We start from the raw sequence: 9,690 nt of genomic DNA on the forward strand, positions 1-9,690 counted from the left end.
TATATGCAGTAATTACACTACATTCTTTTACAAAAAAAATTACAAAATGACATTATGTATTGCTTATAAATATCAGAATGTGTAACAAAAACCATAGACTTAAAGATTAGGCACCAAATTCAGATTGGTGACGGCCTCTGGAGAGGGAGGAGGGGAATGGGGTTGGAAAGGGTATAACGTGAACTTCAACTCGATCAGTAAGGTGCTATTTCTTCATTTGAAGAAAAATATATGAAACCAGTATTTTTAAATGGTAAATTTTCCTAATTTGGGATAGTGAATATATGGTACTTTCCTATATTTTAACATGTTTTTTCCCTAATGTCTTCCAAATTTATAAATGAGAAAGAGAGAAGAGAGGGAGAGATGCCACACTGAAAATACCATTCACAATAGATGGGAACACCAAAGGCCACAGAGATGATACCAAAGACATCAGTGGTGTCAAGCGAGCAGCAGGTATGAGGGGCTGTGAAGGGACGGTGGGGAGAGACCAGTGAATGGGACTGTTCCTGGAAGTCCTCCTCAAAACACCAGACTGGAGTCAGTCTTGAAGCATGACTAAAAGTCATACAGACTGAGATGAGCAGGAAGAGTACTCCAAGGAAGATAGCAGAGGGAAAGACAAACATGCAGGAAAGGACAGGGAGCATTCAGCAAAGACAGCCTCAGGAGACCGTCTTGAGTTTGAATTTTAACTCCGCTATTTACTAGCTAAGTGACCTTGGGGAAGTCACTTAATCTCTCTGAAATTGTTTCTTCAACTTGAACATGGGATAATAATATCTTCCTGGCTGCATTATTGCACAGGCTAGAGAAAATGTATTCGAAGATGCCTGACATATATAGCAAATGCTCACAAATGAACGTGATGATTAATGATTATTACCTGGGACTAAGACTCAGGTCTCTCAATTTCTTGAGTCAGTGATCTTTTCATAACACCACACTGCTGATTTTGTAATTTAGCCTTATCCTAATTTCATGTAACCAAAATTTTCACAATAATAAAGCCAGCAACCTCAGTGGAATCCTGGGCAACTCACTGGAACTGGATTTTAAAATACGCCTCTTAAGGGGGCTGGCCCCGTGGCCGAGTGGTTGGGTTTGCGCGCTCCGCTGCAGGCGGCCCAGTGTTTCGTTGGTTCGAATCCTGGGCTCGGACATGGCACCGCTCATCAAGCCACGCTGAGGCGGCATCCCACATGCCACAACTAGAAGGACCCACAACAAAGAATATACAACTATGTGCTGGGGGGCTTTGGGGAGAAAAAGGAAAAAAAATAAAATCTTTAAAAAAAAAAATACGCTTCTTAAAAACAGTGTGAAGTTTCCTTAAAACATTAAAAACAGAACTACTGGCAATTCCACCTCTGGAATTTATCTGAAGAATACACTAACTTGAAAAGATATATGCACCCCCATGTTCATTGCAGCATTATTTACAATAGCCAAGATATGGAAACAACCCCAGTGTCCACTGATGGATGAACGGATAAAGAAGTTGTGGCATATATATACAATGGAATATCATTCAGCCATAAAAAAGAATGAAAGCTTGCCATTTGCAACAACATGGATGGACCTTGAGGGTATCATGGTAAGCGAGATAAATCAGACAGCAAAAGACAAATACTGTATGATCTTGCTTATATGTGGAATCTAAAAACAAAGCAAAGAAACAAGCTCATAGATAAAGAGAACAGACTGGTGGTTGCCAAAAGCAGGGGGTGGAGGGTGGGCAAAATGGCGAAGGGAATCAAAAGGTACAAACTTCCAGTTGTAAAATAAATAGGTCATGGAGATGTAATGGTGACAATAGTTAATAATACTGTATTGCATATTTGAAAGTTGCTAAGAGAGTAAATCTTAAAAGTGTTCATCACAGGAAAAAAAATTCTGTAATTGTGTACAGTGATGGATATTAACTAAACTTACTGTGGTGATCATTTTGCAATAGATACAAATATTGAATTATTATGTTGCATACCTGAAGCTAATATAACGTTGTCACTTATACCTCAATTTTTGAAAAATGCCTCTTTTGACACGCACTACAGCTTCAGACTCTATTTTTCACTGCCTCTATTGGTTGTTCTCTGAGAACATTCCTGATTATTTCATATGTCCTAAATATGACCTTGAAACAGCCAAAGCTAGAACTTTTGGTCAATTGGCTTCCCAGTTGTTGAGTCAGCTGCTGGCTAAAATTTGGAACGCCAAACTTGTCTCAGCTGGGACGTTAAAATAGGAGAGTTACACGTTTAACGCCTTCAAGTAACTGGCCTTCAATGTTTACCAAAAGCCCAAGTGCACAGGACTTTGGTCACGTTGCTGTTATTGATAAAGCCTTCAAAGATTTCTTCAACAAACTCTAACATATTTTCCATTTTACTCAGATTGCTATGAAAGTAAGTTTAAATAGCAATTAAAAAAAAAAACTTCAGGAGACTTCCCCAATGCTGTGCCATGTGAATATACACTAATAGACGCTCTGGAAGTCCCCAGGACTCTCATCACATCCAGTATCAGTAAAGGGAGGCTGCATCCACATGGCTCCAAGCAGGACACCTCTCTCCAAGCAGACGGATGGTCCCTGGTCACTCTCCTGAGCCAGCTGCAGCACCATCTAAGCCCAAATTTGGGCAATTGACTTCTTTTTCTCAGTGAGGTTTTGGCAACCATTGTCACTATCCTGGGAAGTTGTCCTTTCTTGGAGATAAATTGCCATGGGAAACTATCTTTTCCCTTTTAGCACATATTTGCAAATTTCATTGCTCTGCATGGATGGAAGAAGCATATGCTGCTTCTCAACACCACTCGCTTCGAACAGCTGAAAAACACACGGTTGTTAGGAGCAATGGACATACCCCATCCAGAAATCTCCTTTTGTGAGACAGGCTCAACTAAAAATGCCACAAACTTGCATTGATAACGTGCTGTTTTCGTCCACCGTCAACCCACTATTACTGCCACCAACCTTTCAAAACAATATTAGGGCTCTCAGAATCCTCACCGATCTCCCACTCCTCTCCTATACCTTTTCTTTCATCTCCTAAAGAACAAAGAAACAGATCTGTGATTTTCTCAGGGTTAATTAATGATATTTATTGAAGGCACTAACTTTGTCACATTGTTTTTGGTTTATAGCAGCATTGTCAAGAGGGGGTTTGAAATGAGCTAAGATGACATCTCAGCCTTTGAGGGAAAACCCACACAAACCCACAGCCAGGGCTAGAGTTTGACATTCGAGAATATGTTCTAGGTGAGAGAACCAGAAAGAGGATAGGCCAAGAATCAGCAATTCTTTTAATCCAATGTCCTTCCAAAGTGATAGGTAACGGAATATACCACCCCAGAATATGCCTCTTGGGCAGAATGATTATGTTGAGCTGAAGGTAACTGAGAAGAAATAGATACAAGAAAAGCTCTCTTCCCTCCCCCTTTTTGCCTAAAAGTGGGATACAAATTTGTAAAGATGTCTCCCTCCCCCTTCTACCAGGAAGGACAGATGTTACCAGAGACAAGTATCAGCCCAGAGAGAGCACCAGAGGAATCCACACAACAAACTCTACTACCTAGCCCTTATCTTCCATTAGTTCCCTCATATATTAATCTTCCCACAATTTGCCACCCTAGAAACTCAAGGTCCTTTTTCTCTGTCTTGTCACTTCTCTAAAAATTTACTGTTCATTTGTCAAGATGCTACATAAGCCCGAGTTCTAACCACTCTTCTGAGTTACTCATCACTAAGTATTCCCATTGCATGCACGATGCATATGCTAATAAACTTGTTTGTTTTTCTCTTGTTAATTTGTCTTTTTTCAGTCAAGTTTACAGGGCCCCAGCCAATGAACCTAAGATGGGTAGAGAGGAAAAGAGTTGTTTTCCTCCCCTACAAATGCACACTAGGGGACAAGAGGGGCTTGGTAAATTGCCTTTCTCTGTCTGCTATAAAGAGGGATGTTACCCATTTCTGAGATTACTGGTCTAGTGTTTTCTATAATTACAAAACCTCCCAACAATTACAAATAGAGGATAAAAGAAGCTATGATTTTCATTTTCTAATTTTGAAAAATTCTGAAATTAAAGGAATTTTTTCTCTTTCTTTAAGAGAAGCAGAAACCAATAGGCACAGCACATCTAATGATGCTTTAAAGGTAACATTTTGGAGTTCATCTCCAAAGACAGGCTAGGCAACAGCAGAGAAATCTATGGGACTTCAATTAGCCATCATAGTTTTTCATTTTATTTTTTGATTAACTTTTTTCATGCATAGCTGAAAAACACTAAACAGAATGAAAGGCAAGTTTTGTAATTAGACTAGATTGCCCAAAGCAAGAGAAAAAGAGAGACAGAGAAATCCTGTAATTCAGCTCCTAAGTAACATTCTCCACATGATAGAGTTCCTTCATACATTTTTTAATCAGGTTTTAAAGTTTTGCGTGTATACATTGAAATGAGTGTTTCTGTTGGGAAAATATACTATTTTGCATCAAGGCTTTCATTTTCTCTTAAACACATCTTTTCCCTCATATTTTAAAACATATAGTACATAGAAATGTGAGAAGGCAAGGAGGAAAGGAAAAATATCATGAGAGAGAAATAGATGATAAAACTTACATATGTGACTATAGCTCTTTCAAAAACATTATTCATTAGTACATATATTAAACTATAATACGAATCAAATCATATCCTCTGGGATAGCAAATAAAAAACTGTGTCGTATGCTTATTGCGCAGGAAACTATATAACTCATATAGGAAAACATTTGGTTGAAAATAAAATACACTTTAATTTGGCAAAGTTTTTCATGTTATCTTTATGGTCAAAATGGAAAAATTGGACTACATGATAGAATAGGTGAACAAGTGTACCCAAAACCATACTGATGGATCAATGGCACCCTGGAGTAGAGTTTCTCACGGATGACACAGCTCTCTGTTTTTGGACCATCAGCCTTTCTCATCAATAAATTACGTAAGAGAATAGGCTTAGCACATTAGTAACAAGAACACAAACTGAAAGGAATAGCTAAGAGGGTAAAATAAATATGTTAAGATTCCAGAAGGACTCAACAGGTTAGAAGTACAGGCCCAAACTAACAAGACATAATTTAGTAAGGATAACGGTTAGTTCTACATTGGGATCAAAAATTTAAATACAAAATTAGAAAATGGTGGAAAACCAGGAGCTAGGGTTCCTATCAGAAAAAAGTCCTGAACACAGAATTAGAGAACACCTGTGGCATAAATCAATTTATCTCCCTTGTGTCCCTCTGTTTTCTCACCTAAAAACCAGACATAACAGTATCTACCTCTCAGGGTTGTTGGGCAGTTTAAATGAGATAATACGTGAGACCAAATCTTACAGCAGTCTATGTAGACCGAGGTCTCATGAGCCCACACACAATGACAGCGTCAGGTCAAGTGGTATATTGTCTGCATTGTGCTGGGTACTGGTCAAACCAAGGGAATGACACTACGATCAGGTTTAGGGGCCTGACTTTTAGAGGAATGGAGGAAAGTCAGAAAGCATTTATTGAGCATCAGCTTATGGGCCTAATAGCAGGCTCTGGGAATATTCAGGGGAAGCCGTGGTCTCTGCCCCCAAGGAGCTCTCAATGTAGAAACAAATGATAGGAAAGTTCACCTAAAAGAAGGTGGTCAGTGTGTTGACAGTTCTGTAAGCAAGATCAATGAGAAATAGTTGTCTGAATCACCCTTACCTCACCCACCACATCTAACCCAGCGTTTGCTCATTGCACCTACTCAATAAACCTTTTCTGAATGAATGAGTGATAGAAGTTTTGTCTGGAAAAGAGAAGACTTAGGGAGTACAAAAACAATCTCTTTAATATTTAATCTTGAAATTCTAACTTAAGAAGGAATAGACCTATATTTGTAGCTCCAGAGAGGAGAAAGGAGGCAAAAGGGTGAAGGGACAAGGAGGCAGAATGAGTTTTCTATAGAAAAACGTTCTAATAATTAGAGCTTCTGACAGAGAAAGGACTAGCTTAAGAACTAGCGAGTGCTCATCACTGAGAGTGTTCAACAAGAGGCTATCTAGGACGATCAGGATGCTGTGGAGGAAGTTCCTACACTGGGCTATGGGAAGCTGGACTGTATGGAAAAAAATACTTTCCATTTCAGAGACGCTGATCTGAGGATTAAAAGGCTATAGTCCTGATACCCAGTGCCAGTATTGTAGAGCCTGTCATATTAGGTACTGGGAAATTAAACTGGACAATAGCATTTGATTTAAGCAGCCAAAAAAAAAACCAAGAGAGAAGATGACAGTGTAAACATTATCTCAGGTTATAACGAGGACTCCACGAAATGTGTGGCATCTGATACTGATACATAGACATACACAGCTTAGACTTCATGCCACATTGACAGAAACTCTTCCTGAAGTCCTTGGCTCCATCATGGAAGACTGAATTGGTCTTCCACGTTGGTCAAGTGCATAAAAGGAATTTTTGCCAGTGTGTTTGCACAGGAGTGTTACTGCTTCATAGGTAATAGCTCACGTAACAATTCCCAGACAACAACTTCCCTGTGCCGACCCTGAATAAAATGAATCAAGTTGAGTTAACCCCAGACCAGAGGGAAAGGTGTACCCAAGTCTTCACTGAGGGCTGCCCTCAAAGCCCTAGTCCCCAGACACCTCATGCTCAATCAATCTGGAGAAATGTATCAATGATAGCCCTGCTCATAGGCAGTCATGGCAAACACCATGAAGATGGCACATGAACGTCCTCTATTTGATAAACATTGTTTTATAACAGCAAAAACATTAATGCTGTAAGATTAATTAAGGTTATTATATTTCATCTGGGCCCAGGAATCCTAAAGCTGGGCCTTCTTTGTGTATCTCCATTCAAAGCTCCCAAGCCACGGCGTCTTTCGCTGAGGTATTCGCCTTCATAATTAAGACTAACTCTCTGAAACCTGAAAGAAAGATTTTGTCAGTAGGTCTAAATTACCCCTCCAGGGAATGCGTGTACTGTTCCTCCTCTAAAAGTTGTATTTCCTTGCTTTTCTTTGCTTTTAAAAAATCCACTTAGGATATTTAAAAAAAAAAAAATTTAATTTAAAAAGCTAGATCTTTTTCTTTCCAGGCCTCTTAATTGAGATCCAAGGTTTAGAAAAGTCTGACAATCTGCAGGGTCCTTTTCCTGGGACCCTACTTTCTTACGTTTGTTAGTAGGTCAGGGACACTGATTATACTATAAAATTAATATATGTATTTATGGTTCTTAATGGCTGCATCCAATGTTGCTTTGCCTCTGGGCCTATTGACTGGAATCAAGGTAAAAGGGACAGTCCCAAGTTTCCCAGACAAGGTTGCCTGCAGAAGCAAAACCGAAAGCTTAACGCAAAAGGGAAGTACAACTGTGAAAAGTCCATGTCCAAAATTAACAAATAGAGAAAGCCTGAGAACCACACACCCCAGGGCTCCATTTCATCTTCAAGAAAAACCAGGATCTAACTTTTCACTCAGAAGTTTCCATCCCAGGTCACTTCAGCAGCACAACATTTCAATTCTATTATGTAAGGAATGGTTGGAAATGTTCCCCAATCCCGTTTAACACGTCCCAAAGCGCATTTCCACAGTGTGTAAGTGCACTGCCAAATAGCCAGGCCCGCCGCAAACACAGGTAAGAGCAGCTAGGCCAACAGAGGAGGTTACATTTGTTTGGTAACTTCCCCCAGGCTATTAGTCCAGACTGCGAAAAGCTCAAATGAGAAGTGTTTCTCAGAGTTTGCAGTAAACTAAGCAGAATAGCAAAGAGCACAGCCCAGGGCCTAGAGCAAAGGACGAAGCAGGAGCAGTGATGGCCACCTGAATGTTCAAGCTCCTCAGCAGGGTCACCAAAATGCCGTCTAAGGCCCATGGCTGCAACGTGAACCTGTGGCACGTCTGACTGAATGCCAGAACCCAGAGCAGCAAGTCACAAAGAGCTAGTTCAATCCACCTCTCCAGCCTCTATTTAATTGTTTAAGTAAACATGATGAAAAATACACGACGGTGTACTCAAGCTGTAAAGGCCTCACGACCTTACCTCTCCAGAGGACTTCGGACTAGTCGGCGCTACCTTCCCGCTCCTTCCATTTGCCACAAGTTGTTATATTAAATTCAGGCTCAAACCCGCTTAGGCTGTAATCCGCAATCCGTTTTTCATTTAACTTCTAAACATTAAGATAAATAGAAATCTCATCAGTAAACATTGTGACAGTTATCTTTTTAACTGTCATTTATATAAACTTATGCACATCCCTTTCTAAATCACCCTCAGATGTATCAGTTGTTCAAATATAAACATATTTAGCAGAATTCTGTCATCTCCTCATATGTATATTCATTGGTGAATGACTCACTTCATACATCTTCATAAACCTGAGAAACTCTCTTCTGTGTTATTCACAGATTCCGGTGATGGTCATGCCAGCAGAGTCAAAAGCTGACAATGTATGCAGCCGGGTCGGCCCTGGGGAAGAGGAGCCAAAAGTCATGGCTTTGGAATCATTTTAATCTGTCTCTGGGTACAAGAAATGTCACAGAGGTTCACCTGAAATCAAATTATCCCTTTCTCTTTGCTTGTTTTGTACCACCTAATCCTCTAACTCTTTATTAAACATTATCTTTCCCATCTGCTCCAGCGAGTGCTCAACACCTTGTGGACCAACTGCGGGCTGATTGGTTTTTATGAGCAACAGGATCTCAGTTTTATGCACATGCTTAGGATTATCTCAAGGACAGAGAGGATGAACAATCCATTAAACAGAATAAGCAACTACACATCTCAAGGTAGCTACGGCGTAGACTTGATTTCAAAAGAAAAGGCTGAATTAAAATATGTCTGTCCAAAATGTCCGACCTCCCACACATAGAAACAGCATTTTCTGTTCTCCCCGTTCTAGTGAGTGCTACTACTAGAAATCACATCTCAGTCCCACTCAATCAGACTTCCCAGCCCTTAAATCTTATTTTAAGATCTGACACTACATTAAGAAAAAGATCCTCTGGAAAGCCCTCTTTGCGCTGATCTGTGGGCACAGCGTGCCGAATGCACAGGCGCATGCGCACACAGGCACACATACTTTTTAAAAGGAAAACGCATCGTTATTTCTTGATGTAGACAACTTATTTCTTTAGTTACTGTAGAAATATATGTATCCCATTGCTTAAATTTATAAAACCTCAATCCTGAAAATTTAGTCAAATACACAGATTTATCTGAGAAAGCCAATTTATATTGCTAGTCAGTGCTAATTACAGACATTAGAAAATCATTGCTGTTGTTTCTTTCAACATTTAGTTCAATGTAGAGTAATCTACTAGGAGCCCGTTTTTCCACCTCCTAATTTAAATGTGAACACTGTTGTAAAAGTCTTTGCTTACTTGATTTTCATAAGAATTCCTTACACATACTCATCTCTCTTTGCGCCCCTGTTTTATTGATGAGTTCAGTCTGTTTTCTTGTTTTTGAAAGGCTGACCTTTCAAACAAAGGTACTTGTTTTTTCTGTTACTCTAAAGCTTTATGATCCTGTAATAATAACAATTATGATGGCATCTGATCACACTGTATATATTAATGACAAGACATATCTGGCCACATGTCTTCACAGCTTACTGATCTCATTGATGAGAGCTGTCAGGCTGCCTCCTCGCAACTTGT

The 9,690-nt window shown here is 39.7% G+C and overlaps 1 long non-coding RNA gene across 1 annotated transcript in view; it reads right to left on the reverse strand.

Moving 5' to 3' along the window:
- The window catches only part of LOC123277734 (uncharacterized), a 62,534-nt gene extending 53,993 nt beyond the window's left edge, over positions 1 to 8,541 (reverse strand). The window contains exons 1-2 of the long non-coding RNA XR_011494754.1: positions 8,388 to 8,541; positions 8,072 to 8,198 (exon numbers count right to left, since the gene is read on the reverse strand). This is a non-coding gene — a long non-coding RNA (uncharacterized lncRNA). The remainder of the gene's footprint in view (positions 1 to 8,071; positions 8,199 to 8,387) is intronic.
- Positions 8,542 to 9,690: the final 1,149 nt, after the last annotated feature.

Source organism: Equus asinus, chromosome 16, assembly GCF_041296235.1.
Source record: "Equus asinus isolate D_3611 breed Donkey chromosome 16, EquAss-T2T_v2, whole genome shotgun sequence".
Taxonomy (NCBI): domain Eukaryota; kingdom Metazoa; phylum Chordata; class Mammalia; order Perissodactyla; family Equidae; genus Equus; species Equus asinus.